The 21,514-nt window shown below is 33.6% G+C and overlaps 1 protein-coding gene across 1 annotated transcript in view; it reads right to left on the reverse strand.

Annotated features, from left to right (window-relative positions):
* LOC114328180 (sodium-coupled monocarboxylate transporter 1) overlaps positions 1-21,514 on the reverse strand; it is a 542,514-nt gene that overhangs the window by 471,745 nt on the left and 49,255 nt on the right. The window contains exon 2 of the mRNA XM_028276963.2: positions 4,065-4,100. The gene's annotated coding sequence lies outside the window, so the exon portion shown is untranslated. The remainder of the gene's footprint in view (positions 1-4,064; positions 4,101-21,514) is intronic.

Genomic DNA, 21,514 nt, shown 5'->3' on the forward strand with positions numbered 1-21,514 from the left:
CGAAACTTATTAGTTTCTCATCAGGAGCCACATATGCTGCCCTCTCTGATCCAACCAAAACAAACCCCGGCGTGCAGTCACGGATTGCAAAGAACGAAATGACATAGATGCCCTAGCGGCAACTGCTAGCAAAAGACTAAGTTTTCAATCTAATGGTATATAAAACAACATAATGTTACTCTACATCCCACCAGACTGAAAAACAATGGGAACCTTCTCTGGTTACACCTCTGAGGCTTCTACAATTTGCAAGCCATAACGGATGCTAAGACTAAGGAAGATGAGGGAATTTTACAATTTATAATTAACATCCCATCTGGTCAGCGCGTTTAAGTTCCAACGAGAATGGTTCCCTTCGTACTCCAATCAGAGTAAACATATAAATCAAAAATGAATAACTATTTTCAATAGGGAACTTGCACATTTTTGTTACATAATAATGTTTAGTTTTGTTTAAAAATGAGATTTCTAAAATTTCACGCTTCAAAAACTCGTAATAACTTAGAAATACATATTTAAAGTCTTCTGCGGTATAAAATAGTTCATACGACCCGTGACGTCACATAGTTTTACATTAGTTATTATTATGGTTATATTTCGCTGTGTCTAGGTACACTCTAACGTGTACGCAAATAAAAAAGTTAGGTACACGCGAATTAAACTTGATCAAGCCAGTGACTTCATTATTTAACGTGCGCAGTGACTGTATATTTTGGTACATGCTATTTTGATATGTTTAGTGTTTGTTTGATAGAAAAATACTTGTTAAGGGAAGGGAAGCAGAACTATTTAGATGTTTCAAACTTAATTGTAATAAATCAATGTATATATAAAAGTATATATTTAGGTTAGCAAGATAAATATATGTATTTAGTTGATATGACACGTACAAAATATTGCTAAAATAATTTTTATACGTAAGTTAATTATTATAATCAACTATTCTAAATGGGAAATAAGCCACAATTTAACTAAAAAAATGATTTTATTAACGTTTCGACGTGTCCAAATCGGATGTCATTGTCAAAATACAAAAATTAGTCAGATTAAATAAATTATTAGACAAATTTTTTACTAAGCAACACCATTTTTGTTTAATTTAATAATATTTTGTATTTTGAAAACGACGTCCGATTTAGACGTCGAAACGTTAATAAAATCATTTTTTGGTTAAATTGTGGCTTAGTTCCCATTTAGAATAGTTGATTACAAAAATGCCACAAGGATAATAGCTTCAGAACAAGTTAATTATTATTGTGAAAGCTTTAGGTCTTCTTTTTATTTTAATCTTTTACGGTAATACATACTATTTCATTTATAACTAAAAAAAATATATATTAATTTATAGTCTCTTATCTTTTCGTACTGTTTTAAAATGTTCTTAAACTCATTAAAAGAACTAAATAATTGTCCACACTCCGTAGTTAATTTAAAAACAAACACTAAACAAATAAAAAATTAGAAATCACTGACACTCTAACTTTTTTATTTGCGTACACGGTAACGTATACCTAGATACAACCTTATATTTAGGTATATTCTTCTTCTCCTTCTTTAGTTTATTTGCCTCCACCTACTTGGGCATTTGGCAAGCTCATCGTCGTGGAATAAGTCAAGAATATTTATATTCTAATGACATTTATCGTATGTCATTGTAATAATATATACCAGTTTGTTAAAATTGTAGTTTTATACTGTTTTTGAAGGAAAGGAACGAAGGTTTACTATTGAAAATAAAACCATTTTGTAAAAGTACGAATTTTTCTATGAATAGTTCAAACGATCAAAAACACTTGTAACGTCACATAAATGTATTTTCTACTGACGTTTATAACGTCAAATTAAAAATTCTGTTTACTTTATTGGAAAAATGTAAATGTAAAAGCAAGTGACGTCACGAAGCGTTTTGGACCACCTGTTTTAATTTGAATTTTTAATCGTCTTTAGGGGCCAAACGAAAGACAAACAAAACTTTTTTATCTTTGATACATGTTTTAAATTATGTTGTGTTGTGATTTATAACATTTTTTTCGAATTTAAAAATTTATGCAAGTTCCCTATTTCGTTGCAAAACGAAAATACAGCCGCATACATACGAAAAAAATATATATAAGGAGATAATTTTTAAGATTTAAAAATTATATTAGATAAATGTTAAGACGAACTGATGGAAAGTAAACAAAATACTAAGCATACTAAACAAAATACTAGTTTTTTAGTACTTAAAAAAACCTTCGTTTACCAATAAATGTTTACGGCTAAAATAGGTTCCAAATGAATATTCTGCAACGTATGTTATGATTCTTAAAATATCGGCGGGTATGTCACTTTTCCATTTTTTCAAGAAGTTCTCCTTTCCATAGGATCGGTAATGGATCGACGCTTCTATTGTTAGGTTTTGCTCCTTTTGGTTCGTGATCCTAGGTCTGCCTCAAAACATTTTTCCATCCTTCTCTGTCGAGTGTTTGTCTTCGCCATCTCGTTGCTTCAATCTCCCCTATATCTTTCTGCACATCGTCCAAATATCTGAGAATTATAACACCTTCTCCAAAGACCTGGTTTCAGTAACTCCGCCATATAATATGGTTCTCAATTCTTTTCTTTCAAAGATTTGTAGTCACTCTTATTGCTTATTATTCTTTTATAACGTTTGCACTTTGTTGTTCTTGACATACATCTCGCTCCTAATTGGGGGCGCAGTAAATTTCGAGAAATAATCTTTATCTATAATTGTTTTCTGTGTCTAAGATCTTGATATCTGACAAATGAAATGTAAGGGCCCGGATAGCTCAGGTGGTAGGATGTCTGACTTCCACGCAGGTAGGCCGGCGATTGAATCTCAGTGCTGGCGAGAACATCTAGACATTTTTAAAACATCTATAGGCCCCAGGTCGACTTAGCCTAGTGTGACATAATTATGTCACAGACTGTTTTCAGCTCCCGTCCTAATAGACCCGAGTTGTTTAACAAGTAACCTTTTTTTATGATTTATGATGTTCTATTCCTTCTCGACTTTTGGAGTACATTCTTTCTTGTAACTACTATTAGAGATGTTATTTGTTTCTAGAACATTGAATGTTGTATAAATAGTAGGTTTTTGTAATTAGCAGTTCAGTTGTGACTTTGAAAACGTCGGTGTACTTTGATATGTAACGGGCGCGGTATATTTTTGAATTTGTAATTAGATAAATTATTAGATTTAGTGTAATAAATAAATTAGATATCGTAGTTTGTAAAATAAAGGATATAAATTCAGTGTCTTTTTTATTTGTTTAGATGTAAGTTATTAAAAATAAATAAAGTAAACTAAAACTAAACATTAGTGTCCAAAAGATCATAGAAAAGTCAATTTTGTAACACTAGAAATAGCGGACTACCCTGCTATAATCCCAAAGCCGCGTTAGCGATATAAAATGGGAGACTATTATTATACAAATAAAATTTGTTGTGTTGTTTTCATCACTGCGATGTTTGCCACATCAACAAAAATAAAAAGTCAATTATTAAGAAAGATATCAGCAGGTTTAGCGACATTTATTGCAGAATTTTGAAAATTCCGAAAAACAAAAAATACCTAAAAATACATTTGTGAAAAAATTCTGAAATCTAAAACGACATCAACGAACGACTTTAAATCCAATATTTTTATCTTATTTAATAGTTATTTATGATATAAGTGTTAAAAGTACACGTTTCAGGCACGCATGTGAAAGTTTGCAGAATGAGCGATAGCGAATTCTGCAATTCACATGAGTGCCTTAAAAATGTACTTTTTAATACGCATATCATACAATATTTTTTCTACAAACGTAATTACAGGACAATATCTACAAAAACTTTTACTTGAACGTGACTGATATTCCATTTTTAAATTTTTTTGACATTACATCAAAATTGTTTATACGGTCAATACGAACTGCAGTGCTTTAAAAATATTTTAAAGCACTAGTGCCTTAAAGTAGCATTTTTAACGCACGTATGGAGTGCTAAAAATTGCATTTTTAGCACGGTTGTAGAAAAAAAAATATATAGGTACAACAACTCCTCAATAGGCAAAAACTTACCGAGGTTCACAAAAGTTATCCTAGTTTAACTGTGCCCTGAAACAGAAATATTTTTAAATCGTTTGGAGATTCGGAAAGTATACTAAAGTTCAAATGATAACTATAAACAAAATTAAATGATAATATATAATAGTATTTTCATAATAATAATAATAATAATGTTAATTTATAAGTGATATCAACAAAAAGTGTTCGTCAGATTCGAACATGTCAATTTGAAATACTCCTATTTCTCCGGATAGGGCTTGACTTTATCGCACAACTTATGTCTAGAGTCTAGAAGATACTATTCATCTTTACTCAAAAGATTACGATTAACTATTCCTCATAGTGGTTAAGAACGAGATGGTTTCATAAGATCTGCTGTAGCATCCAGAGCTTATATGCCAAAGTTTGACAGCAAGCGCAGCTTTAACGTACCCACTTAGAAATAGTGAGTAAAAGACTCTTTCTAAACTCAACATTTCATTTAATTTGTTGACATTGTTTGGCTACAATTTGTTTTTTTTTGCTTCAATTAAACATGCTATTAAAATTATAAGTTGTTTTATTTATATCCTTTATAACTTTAAACACACTATAATAATTATATTCCAATTAAATGGGGTGTAAAGTAAAAGAACAAAAAATGGATTGTGCTATTAACACCCAACACAAGATACTAGACCACACCTTCTTTTAAGGTGCTAATAATATGTGAATTAAAAAAAATTTGGTATTTTGCGCTACCACAAATTAAAAGAGTTCTTTCCTATTTGTTAAACTATTAACTAAACAGTTTTTACTATAGTACGTTCAAATATTATTGGCTAAAGATTGTAAAAATAATTGAAAAATGCCTTGATTTCTGAAAAAAACTTAGTTTTAAGAATGATGCGCTAGCTGGGTTTTCAATAATATATAACTTTATTTTATTTTGCATTTTCCTTATATACCCCAAAGGCAAGTTTTCCGCGGTATAGCGATTAAAAAATGAAACATTATTTTTTTCGACCCACCCTGGTCGGTATTATATTCTTGACAGCGTTGAATTCTTTTTTCTCAAAAACAAAACACTTTGCCTTAGCTTTCTTTTGGTGGATAAAATTTATTTGATCAATTTTATTTTTTGAGTAAATGCTATTGTTATAAAATATTGTCCATAATAATCAATGTAGTAGGAGTTTCATGGGATATGGAGTTTTTAGTAGATCGGTCGTTTATTGCAAGGAATGAGTACTAAACAAATAATATTTAAATCTATATTATGCTGATTTCTGTTATTGCGTGTGGAATAATTTGCTAGTATGTATTAACTTGCAAACGGCATTGAGTGTTCATTTCTAATACTAAACGCAGATTGTTTTGAAAATAGAATGACTAATCCTCTTAATATTGGTCAAGTTAAGTAATGGCCAAAGTAATCTTTAAAAACAACTCTTCTTCAGTAAATTATACTAATAAAGTAAAATTTATATACAAATGCATTAACCTTGAATACATGATAGTTACGTAAATGTCTGAAATTTTAAAAACCGTAGTTGGTATTTTGGATAAATTTTCGCGTTTTAGAGTATAAATTTTTAAAAATGTATAAACATTTTCAATTTCTTTGCAACACGAAAATGCAGCAGCTGCATAATACTCTGGTTAAATCGGAGAGTGCGGGAAGAGTATATACCGGTTTCGGAGGTCTTTTCTCCTCATCAGTAATCCCATATCCTCTTCTCTCCGATTTCTCCACGTATCATACTTTGGGCCTTTCCGAATTGCAAAGAAAAAATGTCACGGATGAACTAGAGACAACTACCGAAAAACAAAGTAAGTTATCAATCAAAGTAGCACAGAAAACGACAATAAATATCGTTCCCATACCACCAGATTGACAAAAGGTGGAATACTTTCTTTGGTTACACCTCCTGACATTTTCAAAATTTATAAATCAAACAGGATGGCGAGGAAATTAAGATGAGAGAATTTTAAATAATTCACAACTCATCTGCTCAGCGTGGTAAAAGTTCCAACAAGAAAGATTCCTTAATACTCCTACAAAAGAGTAAATGAAAGGCCCTAAGTATGATACGTGGAGAAATCGGAGAGAAGAGGATATGGGACTACTGATGAGGGGGAAAAGACCCCCGAAACCGGTATAGACTCTTCCTGTACTCTCCGATTTAACCAGAGTATTATGCAGCTGCTCCATTTTCGTGTTGCAAAGAAATTGAAAATGTTTATACATTTTTAATTAATTTACTCTTTTGTAGGAGTATTAAGGAATTTTTCTTGTTGGAACTTTTACCACGCTGAGCAAATGAGTTGTGAATTATTTAAAATTCTCTCATCTTAACTTCCTCAGCATCCTGTTTGATTTATAAATTTTGAAAATCTCAGGAGGTGTAACCAAAAAAGTATTCCACCTTTTGTCAATCTGGTGGCATGGGAACGATATTTATTGTCGTTTTCTGTGCTACTTCGATTGATAACAACTTAGTTTATAAACTTTTACTTTAAGGGTGTCAGTTCTAAAAAGACTAGTAGATTACACTGTACTCCATTTAATTGTTGTAGCGGAAGTTTAAATGATTTTGTTAACTCAGGACATGTTTTTTATGTCTTCTACTGACTCCTTTGAGTATTTCTCAAATTTTTTATGTAATGTGCTTCATTGACTTTAACTACCCGTGGTTGTATAAAATACGGTTCCATGACATCGCGTAACGCGCCAGTTTGTAACCCGGCAAATGGTAACGGACAATTCGTAACAGCGACAGTTCGTAACGGTGACACTTCGTAACGGCGACAGTTTGTAAATATACATACTCGTAACAGCACAATTCGTAACGCCAATATTTAATTTTTTTTAGCAAAGTTAGTATTACTGTAAAATGTTTTTACTAAAAAAACGTAATGGTACTTTTTTTAAGACCACTTCTTCTTAGAAAAAAACCCTACATTCTTGTACTGTACCTTTTTTGTTTTCTCTTATCATTTTAGATTTACATGCAGAAACAGGAAGGTTTTTAAGAAAATGCGCTCTATAATTTGATCTTATAATTTGATCTGTAGAAGGAAAACGATGCATTTAAATTCTGGTGGATAAGGGGTTAACTATCCCTACTCTTATTTTTTCTTTAAAATGCATTGGTCATCAATTTTTTTGCACCATATCTCAGTTTTACATTTAAAATGGCAATGTACTTGTTTTAAAGGTCTTTTTTAGAACTACAAAAGGTATTTGTAGCATTATACCCCTAAAATCGACCATTTCTCTGTTATTTTAAGCTGAATACACCGATTTTAGTATGCACCAAAAAAATACCTTTTCACATACCATATCTTTTTTTGTATTATAACTAGAAGATTCATGAAGAAATGAATCTCTTTGATTTTCATAAGCTACAAAAATTTTTTATAGAGTTTTTTTCGTTAGATACATAATTTTTAGGGTATTTGAAAAAAAAACCGTCCGAAAAGGTGTCATTTTCCAATGAAAATGGCAAATTTTCAACCACGAATAACTCAAAAGTAATATCTAAGTCACTTCCGTGGTTATTTTGACCAAAAAATTTTCCACCCCCGAGAATGGGTGGGAACCACCCACAAGATAAAAGCGCCATAGGATATAATGTAGACTTTGTTTCTTGAGCTATTTCCTACTTATTGTGAAAATATTCTTTTTCTCATGATCATCTTTCAGTGCGTCACAGTTTTTCGATTTCTCTCTAACGCATTAAATTGTATGTGACAGAAAAAAAGGCACGTCTGGGAATACTTCGGTAATTATTCTAGTTCGGTGATTATTCTAGTTGTCGATAGATGGCGCCATAATCAAAAAAGAATTATTTATTAAATAAAATAATAATATTATCAATATAATCTGTACAATTTATAAGACTATACAAATGAAAGAAAATACCATTTTATAAATGCAATAGACACAATTGATTTGGTTTTATTCCAAATTGAAAATAAAATTTGACAACTGTCAGATTTAACTAAAATGTCACGTTAGAATAAATGTCGTAAATGTGTATTATCACGGACTTACCTTTTTTTCTATAATTTGTGACGCACTGAAAAATGTTCATGAAAAGGAGAATATCAAGTAAATTGATGCAGTAGGATGGAATTCGGAGCCAAATATCCTCACTGATTGCACTAATCCACATTTTTGTATGTGTATTTTGTATATGTATTCTTACTATTTATTTGTGATATAAGTGTTAAAAGTAGACGTTTAAGGCACGCATGTGAAAGTTTGCAGAATGAGCGATAACGAGTTCTGCAATTCACATGAGTGCCTTAAAAATGTACTTTTTAACATGCATATCATACAATATTTTTTCTACAAACGTAATTACAGGACAATATCTACAAAAACTTTTACTTGAACTTGACTGACATTCCATTTTTATATTTTTTTGACATTACATCAAAATTGCCTATACGGTCAATACGAACTGCAGTGCCTTAAAATTTTTAAAGCACTAGTGCCTTAAAGTAGCATTTTTAACGCTCGTATGGAGTGCTAAAAATTGCATTTTTAACACGGTTGTAGAAAAATAGTACATTGTTTACCGGGTAGGAAAAGCTTAACATTCCTGGACGACTGTGAAGATTGCTAAGTCGAGGCGCAAGCCGAGACTTAGCAACACAGAGTCCAGGAATGTGGCTTTTCCTACGAGGTAAACATACTATTTTTCCACAAATCGTTTAAAATTCGACAGATATTGATTGATTTAAAAAAAACGCGATAATTTTATTCCCAAATAAATGGTGCTTTGAAATTCCTAATAAAATTACTTGGGTTACTATGGAAACGTGTTGAGGTTGAATTGTCAAACTTGACGCTTATAAATTTAATTGCTGGTGTTCTCGAAAGTAAAATGATAAGTGATGATGAAATTTCCATTCCTGGGACTCCTCCAGAGCTGGTTGAGGCAGTGAATACTGCTTCATTAGAATTATTGCCAAAGAAATCAAGAGAAAAGTACGAAAATGCATACAGACGTTTTATGGATTATCGCATGAGTAAAAGTACGAGTTCTTTCTCAGAAAATGTTGTAATGGCATACTTCCTAGACCTTTGTTTAAAGATGAAATCTTCAATATTATGGGCCAATTATTCTATAAATATAAATTAATTCCTTATAAGCAATGTGTTTTCTATCATTTATGTAGAACACTAACAACTGTACGGAAATATCATTTCCTTACAGTAAGGAAATGACATTTTCTTACAGTAAGGAAGTCCTGACTTTTTCTTCAAGAAATTTTGACAGGAATGTCAAAATTTCCTGGCGATTTGCGGAAAAGATTTTTAATCGTGGAAGAAAAAAGATTTTTAATCGTGGAAGTAAAAAGTTTGTATTATTATTAATGTAAAAATAAGCTAGTGTAGCTATATATTCTATGAATTTTAATGCAGATTTTTCTTATAATTAAAGAAGTTTCGTTTGCATCTAATCCAAGAAAAAACTTTAAACGAAATAAACGATTATCTACGTCAATTAAGAAAAAAACATATTTAGCTTAGGTGAGTCAGTGTAGTTTTAACAATAACAAAATTTCCAGAAAGGATTCACAAAGTTATAAATACTTTTTTATATTGTGCATATTTTTGACTACAATTTAATACAAAAATACGAGGTGAATATAAATCGATATTTTAAATGGTACACAGATGATTTATAAAATAGAAACCACTTGTACTAAAAGCTGTCCTACCAACTAGGTACATATTCTTATGTAAAGGTGAAATTATTATCTCTATAGGGATACCGCAGAATAAACATACCAATAACAAAAAAAAAATCACTCTTCTCATATCCCCTACATTTTTAATTAAGGACTCATTCATAACATCCACTCATTTCTGAGCCCTCTTCTTGGCCATCTCTTTTAGCCTCGTATCCATTTTATTTCCACGTGCCCATACTGTGCCAAAACTAAAATCCAACTCCAGAAGTCTCCAGGAGTTCTCCAGCTCCCTGGTGCATCGCCTAGACAAAACTTTTCCTTCAGAGCCACGAATCCCATAAATGCGATGGTGTTTCACTTTGAGCACACTAAGCGTGACACAAATCTAAAAGTATGATCAGATAGTAGTGGTGTGGCTGTCAGTTGTCATAATTCCTGAGTATTGGAGTCAAAAAGCGACTGTCAAAATTGAGAACTATAAAACAAAAAACACAGACAGTAAAAGAGGCGTTCGAGAGGTGAGTGTTGGTTCCATTGGTAGGTATTCATTCTTTCTAGCGAATTTATTGTTTAGGAAGCATTAATAAAGGAAGCCCCTGCCCAAAATCACAAACCGGGGATCAGAATTAATGCCAGAAGTAACACCACATGAAGTTTAAAAGGCACTTTCAGAGATGAAAAATAATAAATCCCGTGGCGATGACGGAATATCCAGGAAAATTATCCAGGCTTTGGCCAAACTTTTCACCGAATGCATCTACCAAGGAAAAACCCCTTCCCAATGGAACAATGCAGTCATTGTTTTATTGCACAAGAAAGGTGACATAACAGATCTAAAAAACTATCGTCCTATCAGTTTGCTATCACACATATAGACTTTTCACAAAAATTATCAAAAAAAGACTGGAGGCTAAGTTAGACTTCTATCAGCCTAGAGAACAAGCTGGATTTAGATCTGGATATAGCACTATTTTATTTATCGTATGGCATAGATATAACAAGAACACATAATTTAAAAAAAGTATATAAAACATTACATGAAGTATCACAAACGAACATCTAATGTATTAATATACTGTAAAACATTTTCGGTCGCATTCAGGAACTCATCGAAAACTCCAGGGTACCGCCTTCGGGGGCATTCCTCAATAATGTGGCGGACGGTCTGCCGTTGCGCACCACAGTCACACTCAGGAGTAAGGGCCTTTCCCCATCTATGCAAGCTGTCAGAACATCTACCGGTACCTGCTCTTATTCTGTTCAGCGCCGTCCATGTATTGCGGGGCAGTTCAAAGCCTGGCGGTTTCTGATCGATACAGGCCATTTGGTGTGATTCCTGTGGTGAGTCACTTTTCCATTGTCTTCTCCAAGCGTTGGTGAGGTCGAAATGTTCCTGATGTAGGGAGGTAGCCCTTAACAATGGGGGATATCTGGAGCGCAGTCTGTGCATTTCGATATCAAGCTTATCATGGTGGATGGGTAGTTGATGGTTAACCTCGATTTTTCGATATTCTCTGAGAAGAGAATGACCTCTTCTTAGTTTAGGCGGTGGAATGTGACTCAGAATGGGAAGCCAATAGTTCGGTGTTGGTCGAATTGTACCTGAGATCATTCGCATTGTCTGGTTTAATTGGGTGTCAATGATCTTCGTGTGTTTGCTAATGAGCCATACCGGCGAAGCATATTCAGCCGCCGAGTAGACGAGTCCGAGAGCGAATGATCTGAGTACGGAGGCTGAGGACCCCCATGTGGTGCCACATAGCTTTTGGATTATATTATTTCGCGTCTTCAGTTTTTCTGCCGTTCTTTGTAGGTGTTCCTTAAAACTTAAGGTTCTATCAAGAGTCACTCCAAGATATTTTGGTGTTGAGTTATGAGTGAGTAGTCTGTTTTCAAAGTGAACGGAGAGTTTTTTGTTGGCTTGGGCATTATTCAGATGGAAACAGCACACTTCAGTTTTCGTTGCATTGGGCCGTAGCCTCCATTTGCGAAAATATTCACCCATAACAGCAAGGTCATCCGCCAGTATTGTTTCTGTAACATTCATGTTATTATGTCTTGCTGCAATGGCCCAATCGTCAGTGTACCCAAATTTCTGCGAAGTTGTCCTAGGTAGGTCCGCGATGTATAAATTAAAGAGTAAGGGTGCCAAAACAGATCCCTGTGGCAATCCATTGCTGAGCTTCATTTGGACACTTCTTAAGTTGCCCATTGTGACGTGAAAAGGTCTGTCGGTGAGCATGCTATCAATGAGTTTGTTTACCTTTTGGTACGGGATGGCACGGATCAGTTTGCAGATTAGTCCTTGTCTCCAGACGGTGTCGTATGCAGCTGATAGGTCAATGAAAGCAACGGATGTTTTTTGCTTTCTTTGAAAACCTGCTTCGATATGTGTTGTTAGGGATTGGATCTGATCTGTGCAGCTGCGGTTAGGTCTGAACCCTGCTTGCTCAATAGGTATCACCCCCAATATGGTGTTACTAATTCTGTTGTGGATTAAGCGTTCCAACAGTTTATAGACACAGCTCAGCAGTGCAATCGGTCGGTAGTTTTGGGGTTGATCATTTACTTTTCCTAGTTTCAATATGGCTATAATGGAGGCCTTTTTAAGGAAGTGGGGGATTTCTCCTGATTTTAATATATCTGTGTAGAAATCAGCCAGCCATTTCCTAGCATATTTGCCACAATGGAATAAAAATTCTGGATGTATTTTATCGGAGCCGGGTGCCTTTCTAGATTTAATTTCTGATATTTAATTTCTGGATATAGCACTAACGTCCACTTACTGGTAATAAAAAACCTAATAGAGAAGTCTGCGGAATACAACAAACCATTGGCACTGATATTCGTGGACTACGAGAAAGCATTCGATACCATAAGCCAGCAGAAAATGTTAAAAGCATTGACAGAATGCCGAATAGACCATCGCTACATTAATATGATCAAATATATCTAGCAAAAGGCAACGGCTAGCGTAAGACTGTCTGAACAACAAACAAGTACATTCTGTATACCGCGAGGAGTACGCCAGTGAGACACCATCTCACCAAAGCTATTCACAACCCTTTTAGAACACACATTTAAGAAGACAGATCTAAACGAATATGGTATCAATATAAATGGAGAGAAGCTCAGACATTTGCGATTCGCAGATGACATCGTCCTTATAGTCGATCGTATGGATGATGCAATAATAATGTTGAACAAATTATATTACGCTTCCTTAGAGGTCGGACTAAAGATTAACATCAACAAGACGCAAATAATGACTAATCTGGTGCTACATCGTAATATTGTTGTTGATGGAATGGATATTGAGCTGACTGCATCTTATAAGAACTTGGGACATGAAATTCGGTTGGGGCGATATAACCAGACGTGCGAACTCCCACGTCGCATAGGATTAGCCTGGGCAGCGTTTGGTAAACTGAACTATGTATTTAAATCGGACTTGCCCATATGCCTTAAAAGGAAAATCTTTGACCAGTGTATGTTGCCTGTACTCACTTATGGAGCCGAAACATTAACACTAACAACAAAGGTAGTGAACAAGATTCGCGTAACTCAGAGGGCTATGGAGCACCAGATGTTGGGTGTCTCCCTGAGAGACCGAATCCCAAACGAAGAAATACGCCGTAGAACAAAAACAACAGACGCTGTCGAAAAAATCGCGTCGCTTAAGTGGAATTGTTTAGGACACGTCGCCAGATTGCCAGACAACCGATGGACAAAACGCATTGTCGAGTGGAGGCCGCGAGAAGAAGCACTACGGAGCAGAGAACGCCCACTAACCAGATGGGCCGATGAGTTAAAGCATGTTATCGGTAACTGGATGCAAGCCGCACAAAATAGAGATAAATGGAAAGAGCTGAGGGAGACCTATGTCCAGCAGTGGGCGCGTACGGGTTAATTATGATGATGAATAAAGGAAGAATACGGTATTGGGACCGTGCAAGTTCGGAAGAGCGACACCTAGTGTCATAAAAAATCAGTAACATGTTTATGTGTGTGTGTGTGTGTGAAAAAATGACTTGGATGCGGGTCCGTTAGCCACAGATTTTTATTTTATTTTTACCATAAATTATAAGTTTTGTTATATTTATACCTATTTCACTTAAATGACTATATTTGTTACTTTCAAGTAGTTTATGAATGAGTAATTTAAATATTTCCATTTTATGATAACTTACTAGATATTCCCTTCTAATTGGAAAATGAACTTGTGTTTGTCGTAAATTGTAATATCATTGATTTATATATCTCTCGTTAATTTTGCATTCAAAGAAAATTTTTAACATGTTTAGCACTTTTAATTATATTGGCCACATATATTAGTCATGGTTACTGGTTAATTGTCAAGGGCATAGCCCAAAAAATAATAAGAAGAAAAAGTAAGATGTTATTAAAAGGTAAACATTTTATGTAGGAAATAAAAATTATTAAAATGCAGTATTACAAGTAAAATACAAATAATTAAATTCACTTTAATAATTGCATATCATATCAATATTGTGGAGCAACTTTAATGCCCGATTTCATAATGACAACCTAAAGTACACTTTAACCAGGATTCATTTTAGACTAAAGTGCATAAAGTACATAAAGTTACTTACTTCTGCTTTATTATGATGGAAATCCACTTTTCTCTTTATATAAATTTGTGCTTAGAAGTTGGAAAGGAATAGAACATAAATTGACAATTTTTTGTTGTATTTTTACAATTTATAACACAGCATTTGTGAAATCCCATTTCCTTCAATGACAGTGGGTATGAAATGTGTCAATATGACATTTTCAATTGACAATATGAACTATTTAAGAAATATGTTAAGAAAATTACTGATTTCTCCTCTACTCGCGCACGATCGTTTATCGTATCCGCTCCAAGTGTTTGCACACAGCGAATAGCAATAAACGGAAAAATCATGACCAGTATAAGATTTACATGTGACACCATTATTAATTTGAGCTGACAGTCCATATGCACTACAATATTTAACAAACAGGGCAAATGAAAGTAGTATTCAGTACGGATTGGAAATGAACGTGAGGAAAATAAACTTCATGATTATTACAAAGTGAATAAAAACAATGAACAAAGTAAAGAAATAAGAAGACGCATTGAAATTTCAAAGCAAGCTTTGGTGAAGATGCAAAATCTTACTAATCGTGTTCGTAATAGAAAATTGAGAATAATATCGTCAAAATGTTAAGTTTTATCTAGATGTACAATTTATTGTATGAACCTGGAAAGCTAGACTTAAAGATAGAACTAATAAATTAATTAGAAGCATTTAAAATGTGGTGCTATAGACGGATGCTGAAAATACCGTTGAATAAAAAAGTTAGGTACTAATGCTGAAGTGCTGAGACGATAACAAAAAGAAAGTCAGTAAAATAATTAAAGTGAAAAAACTGGAATACCTCTGCCATATTACCCGAGGTATGAAATGCTAAGTCTTACGATACAAGGAAAGATCAAAGATAAGAAAAATGCTGGCCTAAGGAGGATTTTCTGACAGAAATCTTTGAGAACTGAAGCTCAGTAGACCTATATACTTTACTTCACTGCAAATAAAGTACGGATAGTCATAATGATAACCAACCTACCTCCGAAAGGAGTAGGAACCACAAGAAAAAGAACAACAGTTATAAATATATCAAGCATTCGCAATGAAGGCTTAAAAATATCATTTTTAATTGATAGGAAGATGCAATTCGAGAGTCCGGTCCTGAACATGGTAACACAAACTGTGTTTACATTTCAGTCCCAAAAAATCATCTTTTTTCAAGTAGTTTATATCCAAATAAACTTGAAAATAAGCAAAAAGTAATAGTATATAGTGCAGTTACCTTACGGAATAAACCAGTGAGTTTTTATTATTTATTTATTCAAAACATTACAAAGCATACCGTTTGTAAGGTTAAGTGACGGCCGAAAGGCCAGTTCTCGGAACTAGTTCTGGTTCTGAAACTGGTTCATAATTACTAATGAGTATACCAAATGATACCAGATCCGACCTAACTAATTTGTCAACAATCATGACTGAAGATCATCAACAACCTCAAAACAAAACCTCATATTCAACTGTGCTTAACAATGCTTCTTCAATTCAATTTCCTTCAAAGCTGCAAGCAATTTTATTTAATTCGCTACCTGATACTAAAATAGAAGAGTACTTAATAGCACTTGGTGAAGTTGTTCATCCACGGAATATTTTATTTTCATCAAGGCTATCAAATAACAGAATATGTATTTATCTCTCCAGCGAATCCCTGGTGGAAAAATTTATGTCCGGTCCAGCAGAAATAACAATTAAAGGCGAAAATCTAAAAGCACGAAAATTGATAACTCCAAACGAAAGACTGTTACTATCGGGTGTTTGCCCTTCTATTCCACATATTCTAATAGAGAATGAGTTAACCAAATTCGGTCTTAAATTAATGTCACCTTTAACCTTCCTTAGAATCGGTAGTCAACTTCCAGAATTTCAACACGTCCTCAGTTTTAGAAGACAAACTTATATTCAACCACTTGCAGATATAGACCTTCCCTCTTCTTTCTTAATGACATATGATCAAACTTCGTATCGCATATATTTAAGTTTAGATAAACCTTCATGTTTTATCTGTAAGAACACAGGTCACATTGCAGCAAATTGTTCAAATCATAATCAACAAAACGATTCCTCTCATATCCAACACCAACCGCAACAACCAATACAACAACAACCAATACAACTACAACCAATGCAACAACAACCAATACAACAACAACCAATACAACAACAACAACCAATACAACAACAACCAATACAACAACAACCACAAGAATCCCCCAAGTCTATTCCATCACCCCTAGAAATGGAACCAAATCATCCAGTCGGTAATTCTAATGCCGAACCTTCACTTAACCAACAAACAGATACTAATTTAATGCCCCCCGTATTAATTATGGAAACTAATTGTATATCTAAGGATCAGTCAACGACCAATAAGAGAACAATTTCGGAAATTAATACTACTCCATCTCCCACTGAAGAATTAAATAAAGAATTTAAAGTACCAACACAAACCAAAAAGAAACAAAAAAAGCAAACTGAATCTACCAGATCAATTCAGGAAATAATGATGCCAACAAAAACAGTATTTCACGATACGTCAAATAATTTTAACTTAACATATGAACAAACACTTGACTTTTTTGAAAATTATACTAGCTCGACTGATCCCATTAGTTTATTACAAACATACACAACGGATATACCCAATTTTATTTACATGTTAACAACAATTAAGCCATATTTTACAGAAAAAAGCATGAAAACCAAATGCACTAAATTAATAAACAAAATCGAAAAAATGCTAGACGATCCCGCTTATCAAGATAGTGATTGTTCGACAAATTCAGCTCCAGAAATAAACTAAAATCTTCGAACCGATACTACAAACTCCTCCGCCCTGGACCTTTCCTCCCGCAATATGTGATCTAACTCTTTCTAAATACAATAAGCTTGATACCCCTTATGCAACAATTAATCAATCTTTTCTCAACATACTTGCTTCTTTCCCAGATCATTGTTATATTTATACAGATTCATCTAAGACTGCTGATGGTGTGGGATCGGCAGTTGTAGATTCAAACAATATATTACAATTTAAATTATCTTCCACTTGCAGTATTTACTCTGGAGAACTATATTCAATTATGCAAGCCCTCATTCACATTCGTACTCAAAAAATTCAAAAATCTGTCATAATTACCGACTCTCTCAGTGCATTACATACGATAGAACAGTTATATACAAGTAATCCTATAAGTATTTTAATAAAAGAACAATTACATTTACTGAAGAACACGATGCAGCAAGTAAGCTTTATATGGGTTCCATCACACATTGGACTTCAAGGAAACGAAAAAGCAGATTTCCATGCCAGAGAAGCAATACACAGTGCGTCTTCAGTGTTAGTGAACTTAGTGCCTGTTTCCGATTACAAACCATTCCTTAAAGAAAAAGTGTTAAACAAATGGGAAAACGAATGGAATCTTTCACAATCATCTCTACACACAATAAAGCCCTCAATTGAACCTTGGTGTGAGATAGACCTAAATCGCCAGCTGTTTGTGAAGCTAAATCGTTTACGCATAGGGCATAGCAGACTTACTCACAGCTACCTAATCTCCAAGTCAAATCGCCCTATTTGTGACCTGTGTAATTGCGACATCAATGTAACACATATATTAATAGAGTGTCCTAAATATCTTAATGAAAGACAAAAACACTCCATACCTCTCAATATAAAAGCAGCCTTAGGATCACACTGTAAGCTTACGCATTTGTTTAATTATTTGAAAGACATTAATGTTTTAAACAAACTATAACCACTGTTAACATTTTATAAACCCCATTCTTAATTTGTAAATTATTATATTGTTTCCTAAATGTGAACTTATGTAATACCTAATCAAAATGCTATTAGATTTAAGTAACCATGTATCAATGACAGTACAGCTAATAACCCAAAGTGGTTGATGCTGATAATAAAAAAAAAAAAAAAAAAAAAAAAAAAAAAAAAAAAAAAAAAAAAAAAAAAGATGCAATTCATTATTTATTTTGTGAGATGCCTAAATATTTATTATCTTTATAGGTGTTCATTGATTGGATATGCTAGAATGATGATATGCTACAGGATGGTATAATTATATTAATAACAAGGTTATATTCACTTGACTGACTATGAGATTCACAAAACAACCGGCTTTTGTGGTCAACATAAATATCCTATATAAAGAAAGAAAAATATATTTAGAAGTTTTAAAAATGCTATGATTGGTGCCAAGATTTTTAACAAGATATAAATAGTACATTGTGTACCTAGTAGGAAAAGCTTAACATTCCCGGACGATGTAAAGATTGCCGTCGAGGCGCAAGCCGAGACAAAGGCAATACAGAGTCCGGGAATGTGGCTTTTCCTAGAAGGTACCTATACATACTATTTTTCCAAAAATCAAACATTTAAATTATATTAAATTAAACATATTAAAATTTTCAAATACACATATTATTATTTTGACTCAAATATTCGTGATGCCACCAAATACAGGTTTTGTAACTAGAAACAAAAATATTCAATTGTCAAATTTGACGCATTTGCTTATTTTTGGCAGTATTTTTGGTTTATTCTCGTATTTTCTGTGATTGTAATAATTATTTCTGGTACCCCTCCAGAACCGATGGAAGCAGTGAATAATGTTTAATTAGATTTATTGCCAACAAAATCCAGAGACAAATATAACTATTCATACAATCGCTTCATGGACTAGTGTAAGAATAAAAATGCAAGTTATTTCTCAGAAAATGTTGTAATGGCATACTTCTTGGAGAGTTGTTCTTTAATAAATTTGTTCTGAATCTGCTGCAAGGAAAAAAGATTTCCTTACAGTAGGGAATAGTATATTACATACCTAGCGGGAAAGTACTCTATTTCAGCCGAGCGGCAAGGTAGTTTACCGAGGTGCGAAGCACCGAGGTAAACTACAGACGCGAGGCTAGAATGTGTTCCCGCGAGGTTTGTATACTATTTTACTCACAATCGGTTAGTAGTTTATGGATTTCTAATACTCACAATCTACCAATAATAATTTCGTTTCAAATATCTGTATCCATTTTCATTATGTGATAAGATGAATTATTTTAAGTAACCTGTGAGATCGTTGCTAGGTAACAAAACAAGTTTGTTGAATCTGACATTTAGGCGATACACGACGCCATTAATTGTACATATAATCAAATTGTGTTTATTTTACAAAAATGTCTGATAGTGAATTTGAATGTACGCCACCAGAAATATAACAATGTTATAAAAATATGGATATAAAAATGTTAACAGGTTTACAGGACATTGTTTTAGACGTACTTCAGCAACATTATTAGCAAATACAGGTGGAGACATCCTACAGTTGAAAAAGTTGGGGTGTTGGAAATCCAACACCGTAGCAGAGGGATATGTGGAGAATTCATTACATGGACAAATAAAAATTGCTAATATGTTGTCTCATGTAGAAAATCCAGAAACGGCGGCGTCATCATCTATTTCTGAAACTCATAATTTTGAGCAACACGGTCTTACTTTAACCGTTAATAGTAATCATAATTCCAATGTAACTATTAATATTTATAATTCCAAATAGTTTTCTTTTTGTTATTGTTGTTGTTGTTTCTTAATTAAATAAATGTTGAGTGGATTCTATTCTTTCTAAACCATCTTTTAATCAAAAATGACATTGACATTTGCAGGTAGAAAAGTGACAGATGCTAGCCGGGAAAGTACTTTCCCGGCTAGCTGGGAAAGTAAAGTAAGTAATAAGTCGCTTCCTGATTACTTCAAAGGTTAGAAATCCATAAATTACTAACCGACTGTGAGTAAATAACATTTCCGTACAGTTATTTTTCGTTTCCAGACAATGGATAAGTATAAGGAAATATCAAGCGTTTCTGCCAAAACTCTTTTTCAAAATCGAAACATTTTTTACTCAATCTAAAACATTAAAGTATAAAAACTTTAGTAGAAGGGATCTGAAAAAGTTTTTTGTAGCATGTTTAAGTTAAATAATGTTTATATGGTATTAAGCCACAATTAAGTGTAATGAAAATTATACTTTATCATTGTTTTGACGTTTCGATTTTCACTTCTGAAATAGTTTTCAAAAAACACTTTAAATTAAGGAGTTATTAATAGAATCTATAGTTGTTTTGGCGCTTTTGTTTTTTGCCAAACTTACGGGCGACTTCGTTGGCCTGAAGACGGCGTTTGTATTTTAAGGATAATTTACATAAACATATAATACATAAACATACAATCCAAAAGCACATCTTCTTCTTTTTCTAATAACGCTACAACCCTTTGTGAGTCTAGACGTGCTTAACAATGTTCTTCCATTCTGCCCTGTCGAATACTTTTGTTCGCCACTGCCAGGAGGAAGGTATATTCGTGTTCATGGTTTTAAGATATTCCACTACGTCGCCCATCCATCTTTTACGGGGCCTTTCTCTTGTTTTATTTCCTTGGGGCTTCCATCTCTGGATTACTTTTACAGCTCGATTCATCATCAACAGGGCTTTTCATTCCGGGTGGAATGTTTGCCGCTCTTACTTAGAGCTCTCGGATTCGCTTATTGCGGTGAATCACTCCGCATTCCACTTGTATGTTGTCAAAGTTTGTTGTATGACTTGACTTTCGTTACAATTTTCTTCCACTCATTTTGATATGTGCATAGTTCCTACCAGTTCCTTACTTCCAGAATTTTGATATCTCTCATGACCTGGTCCTCCCATCTCTCTCTGGGTCTTCCCCTTGGTCTTTCAGTTTCTGGTTTCCATCTGGTGATCTTCTTAATCAGTAGGTCATTTATCTGGTGATTTTCTTAATCAGTAGGTCATTTTTCCTTCTCTCTATGTATCCCAGCCATCTCAGCCTCTGTGCTATAATAAATCTAACTATATCTTCCCCCTTCATTATGTCTCTTAGTTCATGATTCATTGTTCTTCTCAATTCTCCGTTGTCCATTCTTATCGCGCACATAATTTGTCTGAGGATTTTCCTTTCGAATATTCTCAATTTTTCTTCATCTTTTTCCTTGAGGCACATTGTCTCAGCTGCGTACGTAACTACTGGTCTGATTGCAACTCTGTATATTTTCAGTTTTGTATATCTGGATAAGTTCTTGTCCTTCAGAAGCCTATGATATCTTCAGTATGTTTTGTTGCCTG

This window comes from Diabrotica virgifera, chromosome 6 (genome assembly GCF_917563875.1).
Source record: "Diabrotica virgifera virgifera chromosome 6, PGI_DIABVI_V3a".
Lineage (NCBI taxonomy): Eukaryota > Metazoa > Arthropoda > Insecta > Coleoptera > Chrysomelidae > Diabrotica > Diabrotica virgifera.